This window comes from Protopterus annectens, chromosome 5.part0 (assembly GCF_019279795.1).
Source record: "Protopterus annectens isolate FY-2018-M chromosome 5.part0, PAN1.0, whole genome shotgun sequence".
In the NCBI taxonomy this organism is placed as follows: domain Eukaryota; kingdom Metazoa; phylum Chordata; order Ceratodontiformes; family Protopteridae; genus Protopterus; species Protopterus annectens.
The window spans coordinates 523,749,872-523,769,505 of NC_056735.1; positions in this window are offsets into that span (position 1 = coordinate 523,749,872).

Below are 19,634 nucleotides of genomic sequence, written 5' to 3' on the forward strand. Positions count from 1 at the left end.
AGACTACATGCATCCCAGTAATGTGGGTAGCTGCCTAAAACACATACAATACACAGAGCATCCCACACAATTGTGGCAACACTGTAGTGGACATTGGATAGGCAGAGTTGATACACATGCACACAACATAAACAACTTTGTCATACGCAGTACACGTTAACATGCTACACATGTCTTATTAAGACAGCTGCTGTAAGGTCACACTCCAGTATCCCAAATGTCATCCACATAGCACACATAATATACTTGAGGGGTAGATGCCTCTCATGTGGCTACACATTAGTAGCCTTGAGTGACAACATGATGCTGCATGATGATGGCTCATGGTACTACACCCCATCCAGTTACAGTGACCACAGTACTACACATAGCATTAACTGCTATGCACCTCAATGTTGTGTGTGTGTAAACATATGCACCTATACACAATATGCATAGCAATCACCATTTGTACAAAGTGACACATATATGTCTTGTAATGCTATTGAGTGTATAGGTCACATGAAACACACTGTGTATGTGTGATGTTTAATGTTGCAGTTGTGTTGTAGCATGCCATGTCATGGCTGGCACTGGCATGTCCACAATATATCCTACATTCACTATAACCACTGTACAATGGCTATGTTGAGCAATGGTATTCCATCAGCTATACATGCACCACTCATCCTGTGTAAATACATAACATGCATGTGCTAAACCTGTGTCCACAATTATCTGCTAAAGACACAGATGCTCTAATCAGAAATGGATATCTATGTGACACACAGATACACATCCAGCCATGGTATGTATACCTGTGAGTGATGGTGCACAGGACATTGCAGAGCTTTTAATACTTGCACAGCAATGTTGTGTCTATGTACACATTGTATTCCAGGGTGAGGCTAATCACTGAACAACAACACACATGCATCAAAGCTATGTATACTGTTATTAGCAAGGGCTGTCTACACCTGCACTGCATGCTGTTGAGCAACACACGTCCTGCATGCTGACACGTGTGATATAACTGTTTGCCTTGTGATACTGTACCCCACCATCACCCGCTATTGAGTATGTTTTGGATTGCTGGTGGTGTGTGTGTGTGTGTGTCTGTTTTAGTGAGGAGTGCATTTGTGTGCATGTGTGCATGTGTGCATGTGTTCATGTGTTCATGTGTGCATGTGTGCATGTGTTCATGTGTGCATGTGTGCCAACATCATGTACAGGTCATAAAGTGTGTTTCCTGTCTTCCTCTCAAAGGTGCTGACTTTGGGCTGGTTCACTGCAGCAAGGGAAACTGATGTCACTGAGCAAAATAGTGATAATGATTATAGGTGTGTTGAGGCACAGGCATGTTTGCCAGGGTCTGTCATTGGGCCACCAATTGACAGTACACAAGTGTCCACCCCATCCATGCACACAGTCATACTGCCAATACATCCATCACCAATGCCCTTAGCTGAGGGAAAGCATACAGTCGGCATTGGCCAGGACAGTGTGGTATCCATGGCACATGCATCCCGACACAGCAGCCATACCCAGATGTCTGGAAGGGTACCACATAGGCAGATGTCCAGGGGTTCTCGTCGAAGCACTGCTGCTCATCATGCCACTGGCAGACATGCCACAGGTCTTACAACCTCATGCATGTTCCAGGCTGTCATGGAGGCACAGGCACATATGGAACGGTACACCAGACAGGGACTAAGGGCACAGCGGGCACATAACACCGCCGTAATTGACAGTATCCATGACCTAGCAGGTGCCATCCATAATTACATTGAGGTCACTGATAGACGTTGGGGAGAGACATTAGATATCCTCCGCAATGTCATGTCCATGTGTCAGGACAGTGTGGGACGGTTGAGTTGTCGATGTGGATGTATGCCAGCAACATCAGCAGCTGGCAGTCGCCGCAGATGTCCCTCAAGTCACAGCCACTCCCATAGTGCCAGTACCAGCCCCAGCAATGTTGGGGGTGGGCTGTCCATAGAACATCCTAGAAGACCACGTGCACACGGGTCTGGACAGTCCCAGCAGGGACCTGGGTCCAGTGTAATTCACCTACCTCTGGGGATAGTACCCAGTCTGGCTTAGTACCTGATAGTACCTGATAGTGTCAGTAGCACCCCTGTCAGGCACAGGTATCATATCCGTGGCCAGAGACGGTGATCTGTAAAGCCTGGCAGGTACAGTCTGTGGCTGTCCCGCAAAGACTCGTATATGGCAGCCACATGGTGGAACTGTGTGCATGCAGACACACACACACATAAACCAGACACCTAGGGCTAACACATACCCACACACATTACATCAACATTGGCCCATAGCAGTTCTCTTGCCCCTCACACACACACACACACACACACACACACACACACACACACACACACACACACACACACACACACACACACACACACATACATGTTGATTGGATGGCTCACTGTAGGCCTTTGGCAAACCAACAACACACCCTGTGCATATGAAGAAACCTGTGCCACCTCCTGTCATCTGTAACATTGATGCAAGAACAGGTTACCATGGTGCTGATGCACAGGGTGACCTTATAGCAGTATAGCAATGTTAGCATGTTGTCAGCAGTAGAGTGCAATGGTATGCTTGAAGGTGTAGCTGAGCAGGCATGATGCATTAAAGCTATGATTGTCAATGTAGTATTGTTTACACAAGGATTAGTTCCAATAGTGTATTGTCCATCCACGTGCCACTTGGCTGATGTGTGTAGTATTGGCAGCATGTGTTAGAGAGTGGACAGTATGTGTGGGATATGTGTAGCACAGATTTGCAGGTGTACATTTGTGAACATGGTGGAGGTGCACTGTCTGCATGTACGTGCATAGTGGACACATGGGCAGGGTGACATGCCCTGTATTACACAGTAACACTCCATAGTTTCTATTGGTGGCCGGTATGCATTGTACTACACACATTTTGCAACCTGACTACACGTGTGTATGACATGGTTTGACACTGTGCTGTGGGTGATACTGTTACTATCTGTCATTGTTTTGCATTCTGGTAGTATACATAACTTCAACAGCCTGACCATAACCAATCGTTAGATGATGTCTTGGCAACTGACACACAGATGTAGGACACACAGCAACATTTGGATCCTTCAGGTACTATACTATGCCAGTAACCAGTGGTATTCACCTGCACCCATTACTGAGACCACTCCTGTTTGGCATATAGCTCTCTTAGGTACAAGCAATCACAGTAGGGACATGTCCGTCCACGTCTGGTAATGCATACTGTGGCCTATAATGCATTCTCCAGATGACACACACATCCTCCACAAGGGTATCATACAGACAGATACCCATTGTCAAACTCATGCTGTAAAGCTATAAGCCAAACTAAGCATAGTCATCCACCCTTACAGAACATAGTATCCCCCCAGTACCACATAGGTAGTAGCCACCAACATGATGATCAGGTACCAATGTGTACATGCAACCAAGTGTTACGTCATCTCTCCTTTGATAATCACATTTCCAAAGGTATTTTGAAATCCCTCAGTTGATCACATAAGCAATAAGGGGTCTGCATGCATATCCACAAAGGTTGTTGTACACCTATAATGAATAGTCATCATTGACAGACTTTGCTGTGTTTGAACAGGTCTGACATATACCTCGGCCATAAACCCTCACTCACACAATTCAATAGAAACTGTAATGAGTGTGTGTGACACGGATGACCTAGGCCAGGGATCACTGCAGTGGCTGGCCTTGTCACAAGCATACTGATGTGACCTAAGGTCTGGGAAGCAGCAGCACAGTCTGGCAAAGATGAAAGATGTGTTCTTGGAGAAAGCAGGGTTCCCACACATGCAATAATTGAGGTAACATGTATGTATATGCATTTGCCACACAGCTACCTCACATGTGCAATGCATACTGATATGTCATACAGTAGTAAAAGCAAAACCCACAACACATTGACCAACAGTGTCACACACATAGAGTACACCCACTCACCAAATGCAGGATTCAACCCCCTATCTAACCACTTCATGATATTAGAGGAATACGCATTAACATGATGCACTATACACATTACTGGGAGGTCCCTTTTCCACAGGTATATTTGTAGGATGGTGACATCATCAGACTTGACAAAAATTAGTATACCACTTTTAAGGTGTTTTACTACTCCCCAAGGAGACCACACACAAACGCTTGTCAAGTGCAGGATTCAAACCCCTACCTAATTACTTCATAATACTAGAGTAGGCATTAACATGACGTGTTATACACATTACTGGGAGTTCTCTTTTCCAGAGGTATATTTGTAGCATGGTGACATCATCAGACTTGACAAAGATAAGTATATCACTTGTAAGCTTGCTCCTCTCCAAGGTAATTACACACAAACACACACAGTTGTCAAATGCAGGATTCAACCCCCTACCTAACTACTTCATGATACTAGAGGAGTACGCATTAACACGATGCACTATACACATTACTGGGAGTTTTCTTTTCCACAGGTATATTTGTAGGATGGTGACATCATCAGACTTGGCAAAGATAAGTATACCACTTGTAAGGTGTTCTACTACTCTCCAAAAAGGTTGCTCCTCTCCAAGGTAATTACACACAAACACAGTTGTCAAGTGCAGTATTCAAACCGCTAACTAACTACTTCATGATACTAGAAGAGTATGCATTAACATGGTGCACTATACACATTACTGGGAGGTATCTTTTCCACAGGTATATTTGTAGAATGGTGACATCATCAGACTTGACATAGATATGTATGCCACTTTAAGGTGGTTCTACTACTCTTCAGAAAGGTTGTTCCTCTCCAAGGTGATTACACACAAACACACACTTGTCCAGTGCAGGATTTAAACCCCTACCTACCTACTTCATGATACTAAAGGAGTACACATTAACACGACGTGCTATACACATTACTGGGAGTTCTCTTTTCCACAGGTATATTTGTAGGATGGTGACATCATCAGACTTGACAAAGATAAGTATACCACTTGTAAGGTGTTCTACTACTCTCCAAAAAGGTTGCTCCTCTCCAAGGTAATTACACACAAACACAGTTGTCAAGTGCAGGATTCAAACCCCTACTTAACGATACTAAAGGAGTACGCATTAACATGACATGCTATACACATTACTGGGAGTTCTCTTTTCCGCAGGTATATTTGTAGGATGGTGACATCATCAGACTTGACAAAGATAAGTATACCACTTGTAAGGTGTTCTACTACTCTCCAAAAAGGTTGCTCTTCTCCAAGGTAATTACACACAAACACAGTTGTCAAGTGCAGTATTCAAACCCCTACCTAACTACTTCATGATACTAGAAGAGTACGCATTAACATGGTGCACTATACACATTACTGGGAGGTATCTTTTCCACAGGTATATTTGTAGAATGGTGACATCAACAGACTTGACATAGATATGTATGCCACTTTTAAGGTGGTTCTACTACTCTTCAGAAAGGTTGTTCCTCTCCAAGGTGATTACACACAAACACACACTTGTCCAGTGCAGGATTTAAACCCCTTCCTACCTACTTCATGATACTAGAGGAGTACACATTAACACGTCATGCTATACACATTACTGGGAAGTTGCTTTTCCACAGGTATATTTGTAGGATGGTGACATCATCAGACTTGACAAAGATTAGTATACCACTTTTAAGGTGTTTTACTACTCTCCAAAAAGGTTGCTCCTTCCCAAGGAGACCACACACATATCAAGTGTAGGATTCAAACCCCTACCTAGCTACTTTATGATACTACAGGAGTACGCATTTACACGACATGCTATACACATTACTGTGAGCTCTTTATTCAACAGGTATATTTGTAGGATGGTGACATCATCAGACTATACAAAGTGGGTTACATTAGGTGACATTAGGTGGGCTACATAGAAGGAATGTCTAAACACTTTGGCCATGTGATCATCAAAGGGGAGTTTACGATCTACCTGTGTCCCCAGGTCCATAATGACTTTATCCATACATACTGGATTACCACCTATGTGGTAATTTGTGTGCAGTCTGTTTTACCCAAAGGGGATGACTATGCATTCTTTGGCATTCAGCTTGAAGGCATTGTTTTGACACCAGGTATCTTTGTCTGTAAGACACTTCTGGAGGATGTCTGTGTCAGTTGTAGAGTCGATTATGGATCACAGTTAGCAGTTATCTGCAAACCTGTTCAGCCATACACCTCCCATGCTTGCCTGTACCTCTGAGCAGTATCTACTGAACAGGTGGGGTCCCAGGACCAAGACGTGTGGGATGCCATTTGCGACTGGCTTAGAGTCAGACATGGCACCTGCAACTCTGAACATGTGTGTTTGATCTGTGAGCCACTTGGCCACCCATCCTGTGACATAGCTGTTAATGTTCAAGCTGGTATGCTTTTCCATGATGACAGAGTGGGGAATGGTGTAGAAAGTCCTTAGTGAGGTCCAGGTGGGCTGTGTGGACTACTTTCACCTCTATCTATGTCCTTGGTAACTGTTTGAAATAAGTCAACTAGGTTTAGGAGCCAGGATCTGCCTTTAACAAGGCAAAGTTGTATAGAGTCCCATGTCTGGAGGTCTCCAATGTCTCAGTTTATGGGTTCAATGACAATTTTCTCAATAGCTTTGTAGACCAGGCTGAGAAGACATATAGGGCAATGGTTTCCAGGTTATGTTGTGGCACCCCCTTTGTGGAGCTGAATGACTGTTAGTGTATGTCATTCTTTGGGTACATAGCCTGTGGTACGCTTGAGTCTGGACAGTGAATGTGGGTGAGGATGTAGTTCCTTTTGGGCCTAGTGTAAAACGCAGCCTGGGACACCATCCAGTCCCATTGATGCTGTGTTCTTAGCTTTGGAGAAGGCTGTCTTTACCTGCATGTCCATGACATCTGGGGCTCTGCATCCTTCTGTGATGGATACAGGCCCTTTTGGGGGTGATGGGGGGGTTTACACTGAACTTGTCCTCCTGGATGTGGGCAATAAAAGTTGGTTCAGTGTATTTATTTCCATTTTTCAGTAGCTGACAGCATATTTGGAAGTTGACACCTACATGTCTGGTATAGCTACCGAAGGCTTTGTGGTTGTTATTCTTACATTCCTTGGCTATTTGTCTTTAGAAACTGTCCTTGGATTATTTTATGAGTGATCATTGTTTCTTCCTAATAATGATCAGTGATGCCTTTCTTTTAGTGAAATTGTCTCTGCCACGTGTTTGTTTCTTCCTTCTGTTGTCTAGCTTATTTATGGGCAACAACCACCTGATTGTTGTCTTATTTTTGGAGGAGTGCATCTTGGTTTTATTTGTGATGTCTCGTTCCATGCATCCCTGTAGATGCTCATAGGATGCACTTGTAAATGATTTGGCAGGTTGCATACCATTATCCTATAGCAAGAGGTCTTTGGAAAGTTCCACTTTGGTCTTAGGAAGTGTGCAGTTTGCTTTTGAAAATGTCTTCACAGTGGTTTCATTGACTGGGTGGGGGGGTGTGGATGTCCAGTGTGATTACTTCATGATCTGATATTACCAGCGAGGGTTTATCTCTGTTGTGGAACACTGGTACCCCATGTTGGTGATGATCATGTCCAGTAAGTTGTCACCTCTAGTGGGCATGGTGACCAGCTGTTCCAGGGTGTTAGAGTTTTTAAACTCTAGGAAACATTGGGCAAAGGACATTGTACACAAGTAATTCTCCCACTCAATGTTTGGGTAGTTGTAATCTCCTCATATAATGGTGTTTGATAGGACCTTTATATTTTCCACTGTTCTCAGGAATACTGAGTGAGGTTCCTGAGACAGGGTATGTGATCTGTAGCAGGCTACAATCTGATGAGCAGCTTTGCCCAATGTTAGTTGCACTTGCATGGTCTCCAAGGCCTCATGCTGTGCCACTAACCTGAAGGTGTGGGTATCTGTAAGGTAAATGAGTACACCCCTTCCTTTTGTATTTCACTCGTGGTTTTGGGTCCGAAGGTCAGAAGGATTGTGAGTGTTTTACGTGGAGCATGTCCAACAGCTCTGTGTTTGACAAAGCTTTATATGTTAGGCAGTGAACATATAACATATATGTTAGGCGATATGCAAGGGAGTACGGATGGAGCATTTTGAGATGGTCTGTGTATGGCATGTATTTCAGGCCGCTAATGCTCTTTGTGAGGTATTGCTGCAGGCTTTCCAGTTGTTGTAGTTGTCTTGTGAGGTACATTTCAAAAGTGGCATTGTACTCTATTATAGTTCTAGTGAGTGATGAGTAGAGGGGAACAATGTCCTCTTCTATTCTGCATGAGACACATTTTGTGATGATGTGTCCCACATAGGAGGGTTTCCTGACTACTGTGGGCATGTGATTATCACAGTTGTGTCCACTGTCCACCAGTGACCCAAGGTCTCTTGTCACACTTTCAGTGTGAAGTATACTACCACCTATGTTGTAGTTCTTGGCTACATAGTTTTTAACAAAGGGGATGACAATGCACCTTTTGGCATTGAGCTAGAGCCCATGGCTTTGACAGCAGCCATCTGTCTCAGTGAGGCCCTTTTGTAGGATGTCCACATCTTTAGTGTTTATAATTATGGCTCCTAGTTTGCAGTCCTCTGGAAACTTCAGTAGCCACAGACCTTCCATGTTAAAGTTTACTTCAGGGAAGTAGATACTACACAGCCTGGGAAGTTATCTGGTCCCATGGCTGCTGTGATACTGGCTTTGAAGAGTGTCTTTTACCTGTGCAGCTGTGATGACAGCAACTTTGCAGTCTTCCATTATAGAGATGTGCTCTTTCATGGGTGAGAGGGGGGTAAAGTTAACACTGATCCTATCTGCCAGGATGTTGGCAATATCAGTTGGGTCTGTATATTTAGTGCCATTGAGCTGTAACTCAGGACAGATCTGAGTGTAGCCATGACATGGACTTGTCTCTTGGGCAGAGATCTCCTGAGTAGACAGTATGCAACAGAGTACAGATTGGGTTACATTCAGTCTTGTTGCATGGGGCAACTATTTGAGGCCAGTAATCCTCTTGTTAAGGTACTTCAGTGGTCTTTCTGGGTGCTGAACATGCCTAGTCAGATTCATCGCAAATGTGTTGTGGTACTCTCTGACGGGTCTGATGACTGCTGAGTAGTGGGAACCTCCTTTGACCTACATGCACAGACCTTGGTAGTTTGTGTGAACACATAGCATGATTTTCTGACCACTTTGTGAATGTGTTTCTGGAAGTAGAGATGACTATCCACATTTGTCCATAGATCCCTTATTATCACATCCATATTTAGCCTAAGTGTGTGAGCATGCCCAGTATGACCTTTCAGTATGTTGTTGCCTGACATTTGCTTTATTTATTTGTGTGTGAGCATGCCCAGTATGACCTTTCAGTGTGATGCTGAATGACATCCACTACATTTGTTGGAGTGTGTGAGCACGCCCGGTATAGACATTTATACTATATGTGTATGGAAAATCAAGTTGTATTTTTACAGCAGAGCTCACCTTTGTGTCATAGATCAACAGGGATCATGCTGTGCCTGCAGGGCTTCCATGAGACACTTTGCATAGACTTATCAACATTTGTACATACGGGGGGACAGCTATTCTTTGTACATTTCTACCCGGGGGCACACCTGATTGTTACTGAGGGTGTACATAGGATGAAGATTTCATCTGACATTTATACACATTTGCTATGCCTGCACTGCTATGTATGGTACACCATTTCAGTCTGTACTGTTGCCTATCATACTGGCTTGAGGCATACTACTGTGCTGCAGATCCTAGTGTCCAATATCACGTATATTAAATTGCAACTTCATAGCCTACACAACCCACATCACATCGCCTGGCCTGATGTTCTCTGTCTGCATAGGCCTGTGGGGGAGGTTACCCATATGCTTCTTTAGGGGCATGATACAGCATTTCTTTGTGTTTGCATTAGTGTACAATTGCCCTGTTGTGTCTGCGCCACTGCAATGCTGTCATAGCTTAATGGTTCAGTACTGTGACTATAGTGTACAGAATCCTGGGTTCGAGCTCTGTCATTGTGTTTTATTTTCATGCTGGGCAGGCCAGACTGCTTAAGGAACAGTAAAGCAAATATGAGCATGTTTATCTGACTTTGCTCAACTTTGCCCGACCTTGCCCAACATTGCTCAACGTTGCCCGACATTGTGCTAGTTAGCATGGCCAATTTTGTTTACATATACTAAATATTGGTAAAAGCTGCTTAGCACTTCTTTATATTGCTTAAAACATGGCAATCATGCCTCAGATGGTGCTGCAGGGCTGCCTATGTCGGATGCACATACTACACTCCCTATACATGTTTGGAAACAGGTAGTGTCAAGTTACGCATCCCTTTTATTTTATGTGCGAGTCAGAGAGAGGTATCATTTTTCAAGGTTCCTACTGAGCTAGAGTATGTGGTATGCGTTGCCTCTTTGCCAAGGCTAAGGCATACTGGGCACACCTCTTTCTGTGTACTGGGGCATGCTCAGGTTGTTCCTCCTCCGAGTCACACTGTGCCTGTGCAGGCCTTGGCAATGGTGGGGGGCTGTTTGGCCCTGCCCCATGCTGTTCCTGCTGCAGCTGTTTTTGCAGGATCATATTGTGTAGCATGACACATACCATGACAATTTGGGTACGTGTAGTTGGTGAGTACTGCAAGGCCCACTAGATGTGTCCAGGCACCGGAACCGTGACTTCAGCATCCCAAACACATGCTCGATTACATTTCATGTTTGTGCATGTGCCTCATTATGGAGTTCTTGTTCAGGTGTGTGTGCATTTCTGATGGGTGTCATCAGCCACGGTTCCAGTGCATATCCAGCATCCCACACTAGGTGACCGTCAGGGATGTCCACATTGGCAAATGTCTGGTACAGCTGTGTCAAATGCCAGATATGGGAATCGTGGTAGCTTCCAGGGCAGCCAGCACACACATTCAGTATTATGTCCTGGGCATCACACATGACCTGGCAGTTGATGGAGGGGAAGCCCTTGCAGTTGATGTAGGCCCTACCCCGCTCACCGGCTGGTGCTTTGATGTGTATGTGCATGCAGTCAATTGCACCCACTACCTCAGGGTATTCCGCTATTTGCTAGAAGAGATGCATATTGCTGGCCAATACCTCACGGGAATTGGGGAAATATACATGATCACCGACATGTGCTGACATAGCATTCAGGAACTGGTGATGTACCCTGGATGCTGATGCCTGTGAAATCCCCATCATATCACCAGTTGGTCTCTGGAAGGTACCTGTTGCTAGTATTCTTAGGCCAGCACATACCTTGGTTTCCACTGGGATGGGTTCCCCTCTGTTGGTTCTGTGTGTGAGGTGTGGCCTGCATAGCTCAACAATTTGCTGCAGGAGGTCTCTCTCCACTCTACAGTGATCCACTATCTCCATCTCATGTAGCCCCTGGTAGGTTACCCTGGGTCTGTACACTCTTCTCTGTCTCCTCACTGTGGGTTGCTCAGCAGCATTCACAATGGCACCACCCTCAGCATCTTGCACATGTTGCCTTATAATAGCAATGGCAGCCCCTAACATTTTTTGTCTCAGTTAAGCTTTTTAAGTTTTCATTTCTCTTTGTAGACTGCAGTGTTGCAGTGTTTCTGAGAAAAACATGGGGAATGTTGTTTGCAGAGTTTTAAGTGCTGGGCTGGGCTGGGCCAGTGTACTGCCTGTGTAATTGGCTGATTCAAATTGATTTCACCTGGCAGCTCTGCTAGTTCTCCTAAGTTAACTTCCTACTACTTCTTTTCCTTCCTTTTCCCTTTCTGTTTCCACAGGTGACAGCGCTGTGCAAACAAGCACAAACACGTGCACACAAGTGGATACGCCGCTCACACAGGCTTACACAAGCTTACACAGGCTTAGGCGGGTGCACATTCGCGCACACAGCCTTAGACAGCCTTATAAAGGCTTACACGGGTGCACGCATGCGCACAAAGGCTTAGATGGGTTTACAGGTGCGCACACGCGCGCGCACAGTGTAAGCAGCTTTGCAAGAAACTTTGGTGATATCCACGGCGTACACCTTCGGTTTCTGGGTTTCAGTTAAGACAACTGTAGACACACCTCTTCCAGTCCTGAGTAACTCACAGCAAACACATGCCACTCTACTCCAATAAGCTTACAGTCTTTGATACATACCCCCTCATGATGTCAACTATTTTCTACTCTGTTACTCCCCTAATCCTACTCTTACACTCTAGGGACATGGTTCACATGGCAGGGAAAATTGGGATTCACTATCCTTATCCTAATTTGCATAGGATTGCCTATTAATACTTGGTTACATCTCTCAGGCTGAGCTTCCCCCCTTAGCAACCACTACTCAGTAGCCATGTTGTCTACAGCCTGCCATTCACCTGCATGGCAGAAGAATATTTTTAATAAAATGCCTATTTTTGGCTTTTATTTTTTTTTCAGGTTTTTAGAGTGCCACACATTTGTGCGGTGCTGTGCTATGCTTAAACATTGGCAATCGGCGAAAAAAATATTTTTTATTATATTGCAATGGATAAAAATGCCAATGGCCTTATATTTGGCCATTGGCATGCTTTCTCAACTGGATGCAAATAACACTACTCTTACTCGGACAGGTTAGTGTTTCCTGGATCGCAAATTTACCTCATTTGTATAGCTTTCAGCAGCAAATAAGGTAATCTGCATAACCTAACCCTGTCCGTGCAAGAGTAGTTTTAGGAGCTCTCATGCAAGCCCCTGCCGGCTGTTCCTGGATCGCTCGGCAGACATATTGGCTGTCTGGAGTCTTACTCTACTCTTAGACTCCATGCAAGCCTTCATGAATCCAGCTCAAGGTCTTTTTGTAGTCTGTCAATGTTAAACATATTATCTTTTATGTGATTGACGCAGCTCATATCAAGTGTGCAAAGTCTTGTTATACTTATATGAAATCTTATTAATTTATTATTTGGTTCCTACATTTATAGTTATAGTGAGGATTATTATTCCTTGTCTTTTTTACAGATAAGTAGTATAATTATATATTAAATAATTACCCAACACACCATCCATTGATGCATAAAAAAGGTTTGGTTCCTTTACAACTTGTATAGCTGGAATGTAAATCTCCGTTCTTTTTCTTAATCCTTATGTTTACTTCAGTAAATGTGTGTTAAAGAAAGAAAAAAAGTGTAAATGCCTAAATAGCAGGGAATTACATTCAAAACTATAAAACCATTCTAATTCTTAACTTTAGGGTTAGAGATAGGCAGTGTAGTTTTAGGTTTAAGGAGTGATTGGGGATTTTAGGTTTATGGAAGGGGATAGAGCTTAACATTTAGAGTGTGGTCTAAGATTTTCGGTTACGTTACTAGCATGTGAGTGTTAATAGCAGGATCCCAACAAATAATTTAGCAGTTTCTCTGTTTTGACTATTTACTGTTTTACTTAAAAACAATATTTATTTCATAGTTTACATGTTAAAACACTAGTCATTAGGAAAATTTGCAAATACCTGTTGCATAGTTCACATTTTCTCATGTAATCTTTATCTGAAAATTAGTAAATAAAGATCCCAAGAAGCACTTTAATCTGTCAAATATGTGTGAAGCATTTAAAGATGTCTCAGTAGAAGGATGGTGGTTACAGATATACATTTTTATGATGGTAGAATTTTTGAATAACTGATCTCGAAAATGAGTGGAGTTCCTAGCTCTTTATAAATGCTTACGAAAATCTCCATATGATACAGGTGTTCAGAGTCTGAAGACAAATCAGTAACATTGGGATGACCTGATAATGTGCTAGGAAGTACATTGGTAGGAGAATAAGAGTTGTAGTGCCATGATTACCACCAAAATCAGAAAAATAAACTATAAAGTCCTTCTGTAGCATGAGACCCAACAGTAACAATGCTTTCTCAGGTATGTAACAATCGTTACACACCCATTAATATTATTATGGATAGATCTCACAGACAGGGTGTTCCTTCACTCTCGACTGTCCCTGAATATCTTGCTTCATATTTTTATTCTGTCCATGGAAGTTTACAGACACCTGTCTGCAAGTAATTATTTAACTAAATAAGAACAGTATTTGAAAACTGTTTCTGAAATTGTACTCTAATTTTATTTGCTCTCTGTCAATGCAACAGCACTCGTGAAGTGCTTTGCTGGCTTTCAAGGCCAGTAAAACACTTTGTGCTTTTTTTTCTTTCTTTTGTAACTGTTAGTACATGGAGTAGGTAAAACCCCATGTACTACAAAATGTTATGATCAGCTCTCACCAGTCGTAACCAGTTACTACACATTCTCCTCATAGATGCCGAAAAACTGTTGAGGTGAATTTCTTGGCATTCATGTCTTAAACACATGATAACATGCCTACGATTGCAGATCCAATCACAACCCCTATTTTGCACACATTTGCTTGTTTTGTTCTATTCCATCTATTATTTTTGGGAATGATATGTAAAAATGGATAATTATGGATATTCATTTCCATTTGTTAAAATGCAAAGTTTAAGGTGAGGCAATTAAGAGGCTAAGCAGGTACCATGTATAGTTTCTTGGGCTAGAGAGACAGCTGAAGCCTATAAATATAATGTCCCACTTTAAAATCCTTAAAGAGGATGAGAGGGTCCTTTGCAGTTCAGTATCTTGCATTAAAGCAAATAATTGTAATTGTCATACATCTGATACCTTTTATTTTAGTGATGTATGTGAAGATGAGGAGACCTGAATATCTCCTTGTTCAGAAGTCACACCTGCACTTGACTGGTACATGATCATCTCAGCAGCTTTTCAACAAGATTTTTAAGCTTTAGTTCTTTTATCACATACTGTATGAGCTGTATGAGCTGGTGGTATATTTTTACTGTCCCTTTTTTAATTTTCCCCCATTTCAGTGTGTAACTGTGGAGATGTGGTATTCAAGTTACACTTTTCCATTTTGAAAAACTGGTTAAGCAAAACTGATTGCATATCTTGACCAAATGTACAGAAACATGTTCAGACAGATTCTGCTGCTTGAATTTATGAAAATGATGTTTCTGGAGGAGAAGTATATGTGATATATGATGCCCCAGGAAAGGTGACAACTTTACATCTCCTGACTGAAGAATAAAACCCACTGATATTCATAGAGAAGACCATTATAGAAAGCATTTAATGAGAAAGGGCGCATTTTGAAATTACATGGACTACAACTGGAATGCCAGAGCTACAACTGTAAATGAGCTGGAATTAATTAGGAAGTCCAGGATTGCAGTACCTCATATTATTCCCCCTACTTTATGGTGCAGTTAAAATACTGGATGTGCAGCCCTATAATGCTGAATGACAGGATCCTTTGAAAACACCCCAAAAGATGCTTGAAAGGTGCAACATAACATTTCAGGATCTGTTGTCTGTCAATGTGAATCACAGTTTATTTCTTAGATTGATGGGACTTGCAGTATTGTCTCACACAGCTCAGACAAAGAGAGATAGAGATTATAAAGGTACAATACGATGAAAAAATCAGTTTAAGTTTCATGGCTTTAATATAATCAATTAATAAAACTCAGAGTGCTTGTGCCAGTGCATTAGATCATTATTATAAAATGCATATAGCTGAAATTAGTAGAGTAACATTGAGGATTCTAGTAAAAATTGCATAACTCTTGAATTTTACAGCTGATAAAACAACAAGAAACGTTAAACTGAAGTCTTAACTCAAACTGAAAGAGTTACACACCCTCTTGCATAGCTAACAACAAACACAGTTCACCATGCACACATTTCTTCATGAGATGTGAGTGATAACTAACATTTTTTGGCACATATGAGGCTATGGAGAGATGGCGTAGCTGTTTTTTATTTGTGTGATTAGTAATGTACAGTGACAGTAGTTATGTAATTGTGTGATTAAGCCTGATCAATTTCTCTGTGTGGAGAAAGTCTATTAACAGGGGATATTGTTAGTCTCCCACATTATTGGGTAATGTGGCTGAGCTTCTGAAAAGTACACTTTGACCTTAAACTTAGTAAAATTCTATGAATCTATGCTATTTCATTTGTGCAAAATAGCTATAAGAATATTGAAGACCTTCTTAAAAAAATTGAATGAAATGTAGGTGGAAAGTATATCTCCAAATACATTATTTAGTTGAGAGGTAGTAAAAAAGTTCAGATTAGTGTGACATATGAAGGGAGGGTGATGTCATTTGTCAGCATGTGATTAGATGTCCATGCATTCCATCTAAGGGTGGCTGACTGCATAATGTGGAGTATAGGAATCGTCTGTCTATGTTGCCAGTCACAAACTATCAGAAGTTCATAAACTCACTTGATTACTCCTTGTCTGTGACAAGTAGGGAATGCCCATCTGGATTAAATGTATGCAACTGAAATAAATGTGTGCATATAGGTAATCAATGGTGCATAGAAATTCCATCAGCCATCTAAGTCAACATGAGGCTTTGTTTATTAGAATAGGTGGCATGGGTGTTTACATTTTAGGCTTGATTAAAACCATGATCTGTCAAACTGAATTCTAGTATGCAGATTATTTTCTTTTTCTTTCTTTTGATTTTTTGGAATATTTTTATTACACTTTTCTCTGTGTTTACAGATATATACAAAGAAAGAAAGAAATAAAGAAAGAACAGCTAATGAATGAAATCATAATATACTGATAATATCCAAAGTAAAATTTTCAAATCTGAATTGATATAATGTCAACACTCACACACACACACACACACACACACACACACACACACACACACACACACACACACACGCGTGCGCGCATACACACACACACACACACTTTCTTCAATCAGTACTTCTCTAATAACAGATCTAATTCACTCCAGCATTTAACATTCAAATGGTATTAAACATTCTTATTCTAACATGTTTTTTTTTTTTTTTTTTTTTTTTTTTGTACAGATCAGTGATAATATTAAAAATATGATAGAAAAATGGTAGTGTGTGTTACATTTTTATTTTATTATGATAGTATTCTTGGTGACTGCCAACAGACCCCAAAGCAAAGTCAGTTGATCTTTATTTGTTTATTTACGTATTCAGGCATTCATTAAGATCCTTGACATAATTACCATTATGGCTAGATAATTGTATTTTAATCATTGAAATCTCAGAACCTGAAACATTGAGTGCTGGAATATGCTGGCTGAATGGCTGAAAATCCAGATTTACATGTAATAATTCCAAGATTATGATTTTTTGGAACATTCCCTTTTCTCTGAGGTATGGTGATCTCAGAGTTGGTATATATAACTTTGGAGGGTGGGAGGCTTGCTCCCCTGTAGAAAAAGAAGTTTGAAGGGAAGCAGTAATGTTCAATGCTCACTGTTTTCCTTCAGTTTCAGTCTTTTTCTATATTTTGGCAATCAGTGTTTTTGCTATCAATAGGAAGATATCCATACCATTTAAAAGTTTCTGTATTTCTGGCCAGAGTAACTGAATATAGTGACAGTACACAAATAAGATAGATATATAGATAGATAGATAGTTAGATAAGTATATAGATAGATAGATGATGTGCATGTTACCAGTCAGTTTTATCTATTTTTTACATCCTTTATAATATTTCAGCATTCCTAACTTTGAAAAAAAACAAATGTTTTACACAAAGCTTATAAGGTGTATAATCAGTGGTTGTGACTTTAATTTTTAATTATGCAATGACTACTTGTAAGCTGTCATTTTTTTTAAATGGTTGGCTGATAGGCACCAAATGGATGCGCTGCCCATAATACTACCATCCTTTGTTATAGCTCTATCACCCAATTTGTTTTGAATATTTCATTTATCAATCCAGCCTAAAACACAGTGCCATCCTAGACAGAAAATCTTATGCCTCTTGCATTTGTCTGAAATTTATGGGTGACTTAATTTGAAGGGTAGAGCTCTGACAGGACAGCAAATGTCTCAAATAAAACCAATAAGAATACATGAAAGGTATCATGTTGAACAATGATTTTTAACAGATGGAACTATGAAGCTAGAATATACCATAAAAGTAAAGTATATTTTAAACAGATAAAATTGGGAGGCATAAGTAATGTGGTTCAGGAAGGTAAGGATATGATAGTCGTTTATTTATTTATTTATATTTTTATTTATTTGTTAACCAAATAGGTCTGCTAAACACAAGGGATGTTTTAGAGAGGCATCCATGAAAGACCTTCTGGTTAAGTAATTTTCTCAACGCTACCAAATATGTATATGGAGAGTTAGGCAGTCAAATTCAATACAGCATGGGAAAGTTGATCAGCAGCATGCAGCCCAAAATTTGGGGTGCTATAAGATGAAGATTTTAAATAACTGGAGTGCTGTAAAAGTGAGTGTGCTGTGTCATAGAATTTAAACATGTTTATAATGTGTGTGTGTGTGTGTGTGTGTGTGTGTGTGTGTGTGTGTGTGTGTGTGTGTGTGTGTGTGTGTGCGTGTGTGTGTATGTGTGCGTGTGTGTGTGTGTGTGTGTGTGTGTATATCTGTATGTATGTTTGTGCATGTCTATCTGATTGTGTATGTGTGTGTGTGAGTGTGTGTGTGTGTGTGTGTGTGTGTGTGTGTGTGTGTGTGTATGGTTGTGCATGTCTGTCTATCTGATTCTGTATGCATATGTGTGTGTGTGTGTGTGTGTGTGTGTGTGTGTGTGTGTGTGTGTGTGTGTGTGTGTGTGTGTGTGTGTGTGTGTGTGTGTGTGTGTGTGTGTCTAGGCATATATGCAGATATACTTGTGTGTGATATGCAGGTATGCTTGTGTGTGTATATAAATCTGTTTATATACATATAGCTTACTAGGTAAACAATACAGCAAGGCACACACTGATATCTACACACACACACACATATATATATATATATATATATGTGTGTCTGTGTGTGTGTGTGTGTGTGTGTGTGTGTGTGTGTGTGTGTGTGTGTGTGTGTGTATATATATATATATATATATATATATATATATGTGTGTGTGTGTGTGTGTGTGTAGGATCTTTTGTTGACAAGTCTATTCATTAACATGTGAAGCAGCCAGTACAGCCAATCAAAGATCAGCTGATTTAAATATACCAGATTTGTTACAACTAATACAAGATTCCAGTGCAGCAGGATTGAGAAATATGTTCTTTCCTTACTATAGTGTTATCTCTGATCTGGAATATAGAATTAGCCTGGATTGTGGAGGGGGGAGGGCAGTGCTGGTGGGTTTGACCCCCTTTCATAAACATTGTTCGAGGATTACGAGTTTTAACAGTAAGTTGGCAATCATTGGTAGCTCCACAATATGTGCATTTGATGGAAGGTTATGTTTCCAGATATACATGTATATACATATATATATATATATATATATATATATATATATATATATATATATATATAGACGATAGCTTCACAGATTAATAAAGCGATAGCTAAAACACACACACAAACATTACATATCAAACATAACATGTTTGACATATACATGGCAAATGCTAAACAGTAGCTATTTCTGTTATTTGAAAAGCATCGACTTCTGTGATTCTGACACTGATATTTAGTTTCTTCCTTACCTTCTACTTTGTGCAGTTAAATGTCTTCTAAATGGGTAGCATTTCAGTGATTATTCGTTACTGAACTGGCTTCT